Here is a 14,624-nt window from a genome sequence, read left to right on the forward strand (position 1 = left end):
GAAATTATTTTTGCTGGTTGGGGAGTATAGGACCAGAAAATATAGCCTGAAAATTAGAGCCAGATCTTTCAGGAATGAAGTTATGAAACACTTTTACATGCAATGATGATAAATCTTTGGCACTCGCTTCCACAAATGGTCATTGATGCTAGGTCAATTGTTAATTTTAGATCTGAAAATGATAGATTTCTGTTAACCAAAGGTATTAAAGGTTATGGGGCAAAGTCAGGTATGTAGAATTAGGTCACAGATCAGCCATGATCTCATTGAATGGTGGAACAGGCTTGAGGGGCTAAATAGACCATTCATGTTCCTTTTTTCCTTGGACACCTATGTTTTCACATGCACTATCATTTGTTAAAAATAGCAAAATATATCTCCACCACACCCTCATTCTCCAAAATTATGCTTCCTTTTTCATCCATGAGGGGTCTTTAACTATTCATTTACTTTTTTGTCTGATTTTAAAAATGCTGGCAGTTTTATTACATTATCTCCTAGCCATTTCTTATATTTTTAGCTCTTCTAATCTTCCTTTTCACCTGCCCACTACACTTTCTCTATTTATTTAGAGATACAGCACTGAAACAGGCCCTTTGGCCCACTGAATCTGTGCTGACCATCAACCACCCATTTTATACTAATCCTACATTAATCCCATATTCCCACAATTCTCCTACCACTTACCTACAGTAGGGGCAATTTACAAAGGCCAATTTACCGATCAACCTGCAAGTCTTTGGCTGTGGGAGGAAACTGGAGCACCTGGCAGAAACGCACACAGTCACAGGGAGAACTTGCAAACTCCACACAGGCAGTACCCAGAATCGAACCCAGGTCACTGGAGCTGTGAGGCTGCAGTGCTAGCCACTGCGCTACTGTGCCGCATTTGTTATGATTATCTCTTCCATTGTTAACTTCATCATATGCCTTCAGGTTTGCTTGGGTTTAATCTCTTCATATACCGAAAGAACAGTATCATTTTGGTATTTTACCTTGCAACAGTTAGGAAAGACCTTTCAATCACACCTATGCATTCTAAGCACGTGAAGTTTTCAGAATTTCTGTATGCGTGTAATCTGCACAGCGAGGATGTGCCTTTGCAAGTATTCCCAGCAAGCAAGATGTGCATTAACAGGAGTTATAAGATGCACCCTCACCCCATCCTGTGAGGATTTGAGAGTTTCTTTGCCTTTATCCATAAGATTTTGAGGGAAATTGGATTCTCAAAGCTTTTACTTCAGACAAGTGAATGGTGCATAACAATTGTGCTTTTCTGTTATGAACTCCTCAGATAAAACGCCTATGAATAGAAACAGCTGTGATTCTGGTTGTGATTGAACTATTTTTGAGGCTTAAGGGATATACTACACAAAACGTTGAAACTACATAAACATTTGAGCATTTTGTGAGGCAATTATATGGCACAATTTTTGTTTATTTATTTAAATTTATGTTTATTAAATATTACTTAAGTTGATAACTCTTCAATAATGCACTAAATTGCCAGGTGTGCAAGTCAGGAAATTATACAGCCATTCATTCATTTCAAGAAGCAGAAAATTTATGCCTAAATGCCTCAAGGGAGAAACAAGACAAGAACTAATGGCCAATGGGAAAAGTGGCAGCTGGGATTGCAGACGGGTCAAGGAAAGGATCTGGTGGGTAGGAACATAGGGAGAGGTGGAGCTTGATAGTTTGAAAGAGAACACCCTCCTCCCACCCTTGAAAAGCTGCTGAACCCTACTCTCCCCAATACTTTCAAATGCCAGAAACTCCAATACTGCCAGGTTCTGTCCACCCCCGACTCCCCTGTTCAATCCTTAGGACATCAAGGCTCCTTGTCAGTGCTCATAAATCCCTGGACTGAAATCCTAGCACTCCCTGATCTCAGAAAGACCCCAATACTCTCAGAGCATAAAACATGCTTCCCAAAATCCCCAGATGTTAGAATCTCTCTTCCAGTGATGCTAGATCCCAAGGTCTGCCCCAGTGTATCTCAAACCTACCTCTCAAGTATTCTCAGAATCCTGTGATCCTCCCTCCCTCAGAAGATATAGAACATAGAACATAGAACAGTACAGCACTGTACAGGCCCTTCGGCCCACGATGTTGTGCCGAAACTTTAACCTACTCTAAGATCAAACTAACTACCTACCCTTCATTCTACTATCATCCATGTACCTATCCAAAAGTCACTTAAATGCCCCTAATGTATCTGCTTCTACTACCGCCTCTGGCAGCGCATTCCACGCACCCACCACTCTCTGTGTAAAGAACCTACCTCTGACATCTCCCCGAAACCTTCCTCCAATCACCTTAAAATTATGCCCCCTGGTGACAGCCTGGGAAAAAGTCTCTGGCTATTCACTCTATCTATGCCTCTCATCATCTTGTACCCCTCGATCAAGTCACCTCTCATCCTTCTTCGCTCCAATGAGAAAAGCCCTAGCTCCCACAATCTTTCTTCGTTGGACATGCCCTCCAGTCCAGGCAGCATCCTTGTAAATCTCCTTTGCACCCTCTCTAAAGCTTCCACATTCTTCCCACAATGAGGCGACCAGAACTAAACACAATATTCCAAGTGTGGTCTAACCAGGGCCTTATAGAGCTGCAGCATAACCTCGCGGCTCTTAAACTCAATCCCCCTGTTAATGAAAGCCAACACACCATACGCCTTCTTAACAACCCTATCAACTTGGGTGGCAACTTTGAGCGATCTATGGACATGGACCCCAAGATCCCTCTGTTCCTCCACACTACCAAGAATCCTGTCTTTAAGCCTGTATTCCGCATTCAAATTCGACCTTCCAAAATGAATCACTTCACACTTTTCCAGGTTGAACTCCATCTGCCACTTCTCAGCCCAGCTCTGCATCCTGTCAATGTCCCGTTGTAACCTACAACAGCCTTCCACACTATCCACAACTCCAGCAACCTTCGTGTCATCGGCAAACTTGCTAACCCAGCCTTCCACTTCCTCATCCAAGTCATTTATAAAAATCACAAAGAGCAGAGGTCCCAGAACAGATCCTTGTGGAACACCACTGGTCACCGAGCTCCATGCTGAATACTTTCCATCTACTACCACCCTCTGACCTCTATGGGCCAGCCAATTTTGTATCCAGAAAGCCAACTTTCCCTGAATCCCATGCCTCCTTACTTTCTGAATGAGCCTACCATGGGGAACCTTATCAAACGCCTTGCTAAAATCCATATACACCACATCCACTGCTCTTCCTTCATCAATGTGTTTTGTCACATCCTCAAAGAATTCAATAAGGCTTGTGAGGCATGACCTGCCCCTTACAAAGCCATGCTGACTGTCTCTAATCAAACCATGCTTTTCCAAATAATCATAAATCCTGTCTCTCAGAATCCTCTCCAATAATTTGCCCACTACCGACGTAAGACTGACTGGTCTATAATTCCCAGGGTTATCCTATTCCCTTTCTTGAACAAGGGAACAACATTTGCCACCCTCCAATCATCCGGTACTACTCCAGTGGACAGTGAAGATGCAAAGATCATCTCCAAAGGCGCAGCAATCTCTTCCCTCGCTTCCCGTAATATCCTTGGGTATATCCCGTCTGGCCCCGGGGACTTATCTGTCCTCATATCATTCAAAATTTCCAGCACATCCTCCCTCTTAATCTCAAGCTGTTCGAGCATATCAGCTCCCCTACCACCTCCGACTCCAGGCACAAGTTCCCTCCACTATCCCTGATCAGCCCTACCCTCACTCTGGCCATCCTCTTGTTCCTCACATAAGTGTAGAACGCCTTGGGATTTTCCTTAATCCTACCCGCCAAGACTTTTTCATATCCCCGTCTAGCTCTCCTAAGTCCATTCTTCAGTTCCTTCCTGGCTACCTTGTAACCCTCTAGAGCCCTGTCTGATCCTTGCTTCCTCAACCTTAAGTAAGCTTCCTTCTTCCTCTTGACGAGCTGTTCCGCATCTCTTGTCATCCAAGGTTCCTTCACCCTACCATCCCTTCCCTGCCTCATCGGGACAAACCTATCCAGCAGTCGCAGCAAGTGCTCCCTAAACAACCTCCACATCTCTGTCGTGCATTTCCCTGAGAACATCTGTTCCTAATTTATGCTCCCCAGTTCCTGCCTAATAGCATTGTAATTCCCCCTCCCTCAATTAAATATTTTCCCATCCCATCTGCTCCTGTCCCTCTCCATGACTATAGTAAAGGTCAGGGAGTTGTGATCACTATCACCGAAATGCTCTCCCACCGAGAGATCTGCCACCTGGCCTGGTTCGTTGCCAAGCACCAAGTCCAACATAGCCTCCCCTCTAGTCAGTCTATCTACATATTGAGTCAGGAAACCTTCCTGGACACACTTGACAAAAGCTGCTCCATCCAAACTATTTGCACTAAGGAGGTTCCAATCAATATTGTCACCCATGACAACAACCCTGTTACTTCTGCGGGGGTCTATAGAAAACTCCCAACAAAGTGACTGCTCCTTTCCTGTTTCTGACTTCCACCCATAATGACTCAGTAGACAAACCCTCCTCGACGACCTCCCTTTCTGCAGCTGTGATACTATCCCTGATTAGCAATGCCACTCCCCCACCTCTTTTACCTGCCTCCCTATTCCTTTTGAAACATCTAAACCCCTGGAACATCCAACATCCAGTCCTGCCCCTGTGATAGCCACGTCTCCATAATGGCCACAACATCATAGCTCCAAGTACTGTTCCTGCTCTAAGTTCATCACCCTTCTTCCTGATACTTCTTGCATTAAAATAGACACACTTCAACCCATCATACTGACTGCAACTTTGCCCTGTCAACTGTCTAACCTTCCTCACAGACTCTCTGCACTCGGTATCTGCTTGTTCAACAGCTACCCCATCCACTGATCCGTAGCTCCGGTTCCCATCCCCCTGCCAAACTAGTTTAAACCCTCCCAAAGAGTTCTAGCAAACCTCCCGCCCAGGATATTGGTGCCCCTCCAGTTCAGATGCAACCCGTCCTTCTTGTACAGGTCCCACCTTCCCCAGAAGGTATCCCAATGATCTACATATCTGAATCCCTCCCTCCTGCACCAGTTCTGTAGCCACGTGTTCAGCTGCACTTGCTCCCTGTTTCTAGCCTCACTAGTACGTGGCACCGGTAACAATCCTGAGAATACTACTCTGCTCGTCCTGCCTTTCAGCTTCCAACCTGACTCCCTATATTCATTTTTCAGGTCCTCATCCCTTTTCCTAGCTATGTCATTGGTACCGATATGTACCACGACCTCTGGCTGCTCCCCCTCCCCCTTAAGAATCCTGTAGACTCCTATCGTTAATAAGACAGTTTTACTTATTGGTCCTACTTTTGGTAGCATTTGGATTCTGAGTGCATATAAATGCACAGGATGTTCTCCATAGTTGATGCATAATGATAGCTTCCCTACAGTAACAACTGTTGTAATCATTGCAATATATGTTGCATCATTAAAACAGAAATACTCTGCAGGTCAGGCAGCATCTGTGAAGAGAGAAACAGAGTTAACATTTCATGTCGATGACCCTTCATCAGAACTGGGAAAAGTTAGAAATGTAATAGGTTTTCAGCAAGTGAGAGGGAAGAGGGTGGAAAAAGAATAGAAGGCAAGGTATGTGGTAGGGTGGAAGGCAGGAGAGGTTAAATGACAAAAGAGTTGGTGGTACAAGGCCAAAGGGAATGGTAATAGGATATTTTGCTTTAATATTTGACAGCAGGTGACTACCAGTAATTAGCAGAGCATATATTACATATAAAGAAAGAACTTGCATTGAAAAAGCACCTTTAATGACTTCAGGATGTCCCAAAGTTTTTTACAACAATGTGGAAGTATTTTTGAAGCGTAGTCACTATTGTAATGTAGGAAATGCAGCAGTTAATTTGCACACAGCAAACTCCCACAAACAGCAAGGTGATAATAACTAGATACTGGGCTGAATTTAATTAGTGCACCACACTTTGCGGTGGCGCGCTTTGAAGTCGGTGACCTGCTCACACTGAGCGGCCGCTGCCGAGCCACCGCGAAATTTCTGAATTACACAACTTGCGTGGGGGCTCATTAGCATCAGTTCGGTGCACCGCCCCTCCCCCCCCCCCCCCCCCCCACCACAATATTACATGGGGAGAGGCGGGACATCTGGCACAGTGAGGGATCTTTTGTCAGCTGTACAGCAGGTGCTGAGGCCCTATTTAAAGCACCCCAGCACCTGCTTCCTGACAGCCGCCAAATAAATACTTACCTCACTGTTGAAGAGTGCGGCTGCTGTCAATCTGGCAGCAAAACAGAAAGTGCTGGAGAAACTCAGCAGGTCAGGCAGCATCTGTGGAGAGAGAAGCGGAGTTAACCTGACCAAGTTCACAGACCTGAAAGTTCACTCTGCTTCTCTCTCCACAGATGCTGCCAGACCTGCTGAATTACTCCAGCACTTTCTGCTTTGCTGCCACATACTTACCCTGATGTGTCCTAGTGTCCTGTGAAGTTGTGATCCTCTTCTTCCACTCAAGTGTAGGCATGCTGCATCTGGGTGAATAATCTTAATTTTGCACATACCAGGACGTGAGACTTAAATGTACCATAAAAGGCAAATACACAACAGAAATAAACCATAATTGAAGAACATAAGAACATAAGAAATAGGAGCAGGAGTAGGCCAATCAGCCCCTCAAGCCTGCCCCACCATTCAATAAGATCGTGGCTGATCTGTCCCAGGCCTCAACTTCTCTTTCAGGCCTGCTCCGCATAACCCTTGACGCCCCGAGATTTCAAAAATCTATCTACCTCCTCCTTAAATACATTCAGTGACCTAGCCTTCACAACTCTCTGAGGTAGAGAATTCCAGAGATTCACCACTCTCTGAGAGAAGAAATTGCTTCGCATCTCAGTTTTAAATGTGTGCCCCCTTATTCTGTAACTATGTCCCCTAGTTCGAGATTCCCCCACCAGTGGAAACATGCACCAAGGCTCCTTAGACTGCACCTTCCAAACCCGCAACCTCTACCAACTAGAAGGACAAGGGCAGCAAATACATGGGAACACCACCACCTGCAAGTTCCCCTCCAAGTCACACACCATCCTGACTTGGAACTATATCGCCGTTCCTTCACTGTCGCTGGGTCAAAATCATGGAACTCCCTTCCTAACAGCACTATGGGTATACCTACCCCAAATGGACTGCAGCAGTTCAAGAAGGCAGCTCACCACCACCTTCTCAAGGGCAATTAGGGATGGGCAATAAATGCTGGCCTGGGCAGTGAAGCTCACATCCCATGAATGAATAAAAAAATATATATTCTCAACATCTACCCTGTCAAGCCCCCTTAGGACATTATGTTTCAATAAGATCACCTCTCATTCTTCTAAACTCCAATGAATAAAGGCCTAACCTGTTTAGCCGTTCTTGATAAGACAACCCCTTCATCTCAGGAATCAGCCTAGTGAACCTTTTCTGAACTACCTCCAATGCTAGTATATCTTTCTTAAATACGGGGACCAAAACTGTACTCCAGGTGTGGCCTAACCAACACCCTGTACAGTTGTAACAAGACTTCCCTATTTTTAAACTCTAACCCCCTAGCAATAAAGGCCAAAATTCCATTTGCCTGCCTAATTACTTGCTGCATATCTACATACCAATCATCTTGACTGTGAAAAGCCACAGACCAATATGCATTTGGAATCTGTATTCATTTCTCTGCTAACTGTTATGTGAAAAGACAAGTAACTGCAATTAAATGATCTTTGTAAAGAAGCAGGAAAATATGTTAATATTCTAGCTGCATTGCCAACTAGAAATATTACATCAATAATTATGATCAGCTGCTGCAGAAGCAAAGTGTACGTGAACATGTGTCGATGTGTGATAGATGAAAAACCATGACAACAGCACAGATTTCCTCACGAGTCCTGCATTGGTTTTCAAACATGTGCAAGAAAAACCTTGCAGCCAGAATTAGAGCAGTTAAACTGTGGAATCACCTTTACATTTGAAGGACCACACCAAAAACCGAGGATGCCAGAGGGGTAGTCCAGGGTGGCCCCACAGTTCAGCAATGCCTCCCTGCTCACTCTCCTCCAGGCTGTGCAGGCAAATCAGGAGGTCTTTTCCCCAGCGAAGGTAAGAAGAGGCCCTCCCGCCTGACCAAGGCAGCCTGGCTGGAGGCGGCAGGGGAGGTGAGTAGCCGTGGGGCTATCTGGCGTCAGAGGGTCCAATGTTGGAAGAGGATGAACGATCATTCCCCCAGCCAGCCAGGGCCCTCCAGGCCTCATGCACGCAGAGGACGACCCCCAAAGTCATCCACAGCCAAAGGGCAATCAGATCAGCAGCCTTCCTCCAGTCAGGCTGCTAGCTCAGAGGTTGCACAAAGAAGGGGCACTCACAAGCGTTTAAAGAGAACACATTGACACAATGGAAATACACGGGTGTCACAGCAATGTAAATACGTCTTTCACTAAATGTTCTTCACCAACATGTGTGCCCTTTTCTCTGTGTGAATGATGTGTGCCAGCATGTAGCGCCAATGTCACACCCCTTTGCACTGTTGGCCTTTCAGGAAAGCCAACATATGCAAAAACATCATTGCCATGCCACCATTACTCATGAGTGTCTACACGGATGCAGTGACATGGACATTGGCTCAATCAGCTGCTGCCTCTAATGGTTTACACAGGGATGCTGCAGATGTGGACTGGTGCACAGCAGGTGAGCGAGGGTAATATGTGGCTTGCAGAGCTCATGTCGGTTTCTATGGAGCAGACAGCCTTTGTCTGATAAGCCACTGCCATATATCCCTAGCTCACTGCTCACCCTACATTCAGAGCCTGGGTGCCATCTGCCCTCCCATGCACCTTTCCTGTTGTAGGTCCTCAGCATCCTCATAGATCAAGGAGGAATCCTGTTGACGTCTCTCCTCATCATGCCAGGCCTGCCCCCTATTGGGTGCGTAGTTGTGCAGAGCATAGCGAGCAGAAAAGAAAACAGCTGGCCTTTTTGGCCTGTAGTACAGGGCATCACCCTATCTCTCCAGGCATAGGAAGTGTGTTTCCAGCATGCTGATCACCTGCTCAATGGTGGCTCTTGTAGATCAGTGGCTGGCATTGTATCTCTCCTCTGCAGCAGTGGTGGAGTCTCTCACTGGTGTCAGGAACCATGTCTGCAAGAGATAGCCCTTGTCTTCAAGAAGCCATCCCTCCATCTGAGCCAGTTCAGTGAACAGCAGTGACAGCTGGCATTGGCGTAGAACCCTGGTGTCATGGCAGCTGACTGAGAAGCGGGCACAGATTAGCAGAAAGCATCTGTGGTGATCATATACCAGCTGCACCTGGATTGAGAGGATTCCTTTAATGATGATGTCTGCAGGTGATAGCCTGGCAGGAGGCCTGATGGACACATGAATGCAGTATGTGAACCCTAAAACCTTTGGTTATCCGGTAATGGTGCCGAAACCAATGGCCCTCTGGGCCTGGCTGTGAGGGTCCATCCTGAAGTGGACATACTCACTAGCCCTCCGGTGCAAGACATCGGTGACCTCCCTGATGCAGCGGTGCTTTGCTGACTGTGTGATCAGGTGGGCCCCTGAAATGCTGTATAGGCATCAAGTTTAAGAACCCCTGCCACTATGAGGACCGCAGGCATAGGATGTCCAGCGCAGCCCATGGGCTGCAGGTCATTGTCGAGCAGGGCAGTGAGACATGTTACCACCCTCTCTAAATGCACAATCGCGTCTGACACTGGTGCTCTGACATCCAATGGCATGTCTGTGGGGCCTGCGGATGCGCGGCAACCTGTAATGGCGAACTGTCCTTGGGGGCTGCTGCTCACGACCGGGGGCCTCTAAGTGGATCGCACCTGCCTATTGATTTTGCCTCCGGCGCATACGGATCCTCAAGAGAAGCAGATCACACAATGTAGGATGAGTCATACCCCTTTCCATGTGATAACGTTGTATCCTTCATTTATTCAAAGGTTCCTAACAGAGCATGGTTTGGTGTTGACGGGTACATCAGCTTTCATGGATCAATTATGTGGCATGGCATGGCCCATCTTGGCTCACACTCAGAGTGGCACAGCATGACCACATAAAGATCCTATCAGCTGCATAGATTGCTCCTACAATCCTTAATGCTCCTACCCTTTTGGCACCCTCCCCACACACAGGGTGACTAGAGTGCCATTTCTCCTTCACACACACAAACAAACGCAGAGTGTACACTGTTTATGGAGGGAGGGTACACAGTACCTCCCTTCATGCCTGCAGAGCTTTTCCTCCAGTAATCCCAGATCCCCTCCCACCTCCCTTTAAGAATGCAGAGCTGAGACCCCGATCATCCCAGACACCCTCCCACCTCCCTTTCAGAGTGCAGAGATGAGTCCCCGATCATCCCAGACTTGCCTGCACTGTTGTCCCGTCTGGGTTTCATATTTGTGAACGGGGCAACACGTGACAGCCGCCCGTTCAGTGAAAAATGCAGAAGTGTGGAGTGGCAGGCGGCGGGATGCAGTATCGGGAAAGGTAAGTGACACTTTATATATGGTAATTGGGGTTCTGCAGCCGAGCGGAAAAATGTGGCGGGGCCTTCTCAATGTTGGGGGTCGAGGCGAGCCTCATCCAGCAGAATTTTACAGGCCCCCCCCCCCCACCCCGCCATGACCCCTGACATTGAGGGGCTGGTAAAATTCAGCCCATTCTGTTTTTAGTGATGTTGGTTGAGGGATAAATCTTGGCCCAGGACACTGGAGAAAATGCCACTGCTCTTCTTCGAATAATGCTGTGGAATATTTTACAACTGTCTGGGCAGACTGGGCCTCAGTTTAATGTCACATCCAAAAGGCAGCACCTAAGTGTTAGCCTAGTTTTGTGCTCAGTTCTCTGGATTGGCACTTTGACCCACAACCTTTTGACTCAGAGGTTACAGTGTTACCCACTGAGCCATGGTTGCCACTAGAGGGAGTTTTGCTGTGTGCCTTACTGATTCTATAAGGTATGAGGTGGTTGTGTGCAATCCTGAGGCTTTGACTTTTGAGGCTGATCCACATTTGATGATATAACTGTATTTTAATACCTGGGGTTCCAACAATGATGTGGACATATGTTTAAGACTTGTCCCACAATCCAAGGTGCTCTGTGTGGAGAGGTACTGAGTGTGGGGATGGGGAATGAGGGCAGGGAGTGGTGGGCCTTTTCTTTTAGCTACTTAACTGGTTAATACAACTGAATGCCCATTTCAGTGGGAAGTTAAGAGTCAACCACATTGGTGAGGAACTAGAGTCACATGTAGGCCCAGACTGGGTAAGGATGGTAGTTTTCCTTCCCTAAAAGACATTTGTGAACCAATTGGGTTTTTACGACAATTCAAAAGATTCCATGATCACTTTCACTGATAAGAGCTTTTCATTATGTTTAAGTTGAATTCAAATTCTCAAACTGCTGGGTTGCATTTGAACTTCTGTTCTCTGGATTATTAGTCCAAGAATCCAGAGATGAGTCCTGACTCTACCCTTTTGCAGTGCCGGCTTGTAGGGTCAAAGTGAAAAAAATCAGAGATTTGCAGCTCAAACAGCAGAGAGCAGTGGGATTCGGGGTCTCTGGGAGGGACAAAGCCAAATGGAAAAAAATCTGTTAAGTGCTGGAATCCTAGGAAAAATTGGATAATGTGTAGACTGCTGATTGACTCTTTTTCTCTCCGGTGTGTGATATTAGGTTCTTCTGCTGTCTCTCAAATGCTCACAAGACTCCATACAGAGCAGATGGGGATGGTGATTGGAGGCTGCCAATCTCTCCCAGTGAAAGCTACATCCAATTTACGGTGGCGCAGTGATTAGCACCGCAGCCTCACAGCTCCAGCAACCCGGGTTCAAATCTGGGTACTGCCTGTGCGGAGTTTGCAAGTTCTCCCTGTGTCTGTGTGGGTTTCTGCCGGGTGCTCCGGTTTCCTCCCACAGCCAAAGACTTGCAGGTTGATAGGTAAATTGGCCATTATAAATTGCCCCTAGTATAGGTAGGTGGTAGGGGAATTGAGGGAAGATGGGGATGTGTTAGGAATATGGGATTAATGAAGGATTAGTATAAATGGGTGGTTGATGGCCGGCACAGACTTGGTGGGCTGAAGGGCCTGTTTCAGTGCTGTATCTCTAAATAAATATATATTATACTCTTCATGCCTGTGTATTCCATGCTGTATGATGCCGTGCCGTGTTATGGGGATTTGGGTGTGGGTGGGGGTTTGTTATTGACTGATTAGGAGCAAATTATATTAGATAGGACATAGGTTGATGTAGAAGAACCTGAAAGAAAGGAGAAAATAACGATAGAAGATCATGGATATTGATCAGAGTGCTAATGTCAGGTTTGGGGTATGGGGGTTGGGGAAGGAGTACTGAATGAGGTGCCCTAGGACTCAGTGTTGGGACTATTATTGTTTATCATTATCATAATGGCTTGGATTCAAAAATCCAATGCATATTGGTTAAACTTGCCAAGTGAAAACTCTTAATGTGTGTGCCTAGGCAATGGGTATTAGCAGACTATTCAGTTTTTTTTAATTCATTCATGGGATATGGGCATCGCTGGCTAGGCCAGCATTTATTGTCCATCCCTAATTGCCCTTGAGAAGGTGGTGGTGAGCTGCCTTCTTGAACTGCTGCAGTCCATGTGAGGTAGGTACACCCACAGTGCTGTTAGGAAGGGAGTTCCAGGATTTTGACCCAGCAACGGTGAAGGAATGGCAATATAGTTCCAAGTCAGGATGGTGTGTGGCTTGAAGGGAAACTTGCAGGTGGTGGTCACTCCTACCAATACTGTCATGGACAGATGCATCTGCAGCAGGCAGATTGGTGAGGACAAGGTCAAGTATGTTTTTCCCTCTTGTTGGTTCCCTCAAGTGCACTTAGCCAATCTCTGTCTTAGCCTTACCCAACATCCATATATGTTTACCTTGTTTGAGGGATAACTGTTGGCCAGAACAGCAGGAAAATGTTTCTGCTCTTCTTCAAGTGCCATGGGATCTCTGACAGGCAGATGGGTCCTTGATTTGACATCTCATTAATAGATAGAACTTCTGCTGATGCAGCACTCCCTCAGTACTGCACTGAAGTGAATTTCCACAGTGATTTTTATGCAAATCTGCCACAGCTTCCATGAAAGAGCCATGGAAATTCCAGAAAAATCAGCATAAATACTCTTTACCAAAATTACAGCTGACAAGCGAGGCCACTTCCACAGACAGGTACCCGCCATGTGTTTAAATCCTGGAGCTGGGGTTGACCTAACAATCTTTAGACTCAATGTGCTACTATTGAGTTAAACTGATTTATTTTATTTTTATTTTATTTAGAGATACAGCACTGAAACAGGCCCTTCGGCCCACCGAGTCTGTGCTGACCACCAACCACCCATTTATACAAATCCTACATTAATCCCACATTCCTACCACATCCCCATCTTCCCTCAATTGCCCTACCACCTACCTATACTAGGGGCAATTTACAATGGCCAATTTACCTATCAACCTGCAAGCCTATGGCTGTGGGAGGAAACCGGAGCACCCGGAGGAAACCCACGCGGTCACAGGGAGAACACTTGATATCTAAAGCTTCTCTAGATAGCAATCAGGAGTTGGACCTTGATTGATTACTTCACATACACTTGGAATACTGATCTTAACTACCTCATCTTACTCTAACTCAGATCAGTCCATAGAAACTTACAGCACAGAAGGAGACCATTCAGCCATCCTGTCCATACTGGCTTTTTAAAGAACTATCCAATTAGTTCACTCACCTGTTCTTTCCCCATAACCCAGCAAATGTATCCATTTCAAGTACATATCCAATTCCATATTTGAAAGTTACTAATGAATCTGCTTCCACCAACCTTTCAGGCAGTGCATATAAGATCACAACAACTCGTTACATAACCCAACAAAAACAGAGATCAAACCCAGGACCTTCCTGGTTTGTAGTTCTCAGTGGAACATTATGGCGTATTTCCCTCTGTGCCATCAGGGAACATTAGCATGAATTTCTTTAACTCAAAGGAAAATCCTGACAAATTTAGGGGCATTTTCTCCTGTTAGTTTTAGCAAACAAAAAGTGGTTACAGTAGAAGTATAAAGTGGGAACATCACTCTAAACTCACATTTATTTTTCCACCAAAAACAGTAGCAGAAAATATATCTTAGTCAATTAATTAATTGTGTTAACGTGACATATGTAAACACTTATTTGAATTAAAATATTCCTGCAAACACTCATTTGAAATATAAATAATGTTAACCTCACTTTAAATAGACATGGTTCTCACATGTAAATGCAGTAGCTATTGATAAAAGTAATTCTGTAAATGCAATGAAACAACTATTTAGGACAATGCACACATGCAGGCTGTAGTCCCAGATTTACAGGGTTAGTATATTTTACAGGTGAATAAGAAAATTAATGATCAAAATTATAGATAGAGAGCTAAGAAGAAACAGAAAGAAACACTGGAAGAGCTGAAGGAATAAACAAAGAGAAAACAAAGCAAATGTAGAGAGAAACAAAACTACAAAAGAATTGGGGGGTTCGAGAAAGAAGAAAAACAAAGCGATGTAAAAAGTAATAACAAAGTGAAAAAAGGTCAG

General features: G+C 45.5%; 1 protein-coding gene across 1 annotated transcript in view; it reads right to left on the minus strand.

Annotated features, from left to right (window-relative positions):
• cfap92 (cilia and flagella associated protein 92 (putative)) overlaps window positions 1-14,624 on the minus strand; it is a 160,801-nt gene that overhangs the window by 138,569 nt on the left and 7,608 nt on the right. The window lies entirely within an intron of this gene.

Source organism: Heterodontus francisci, chromosome 19 (assembly GCF_036365525.1).
Source record: "Heterodontus francisci isolate sHetFra1 chromosome 19, sHetFra1.hap1, whole genome shotgun sequence".
In the NCBI taxonomy this organism is placed as follows: Eukaryota; Metazoa; Chordata; class Chondrichthyes; order Heterodontiformes; family Heterodontidae; genus Heterodontus; species Heterodontus francisci.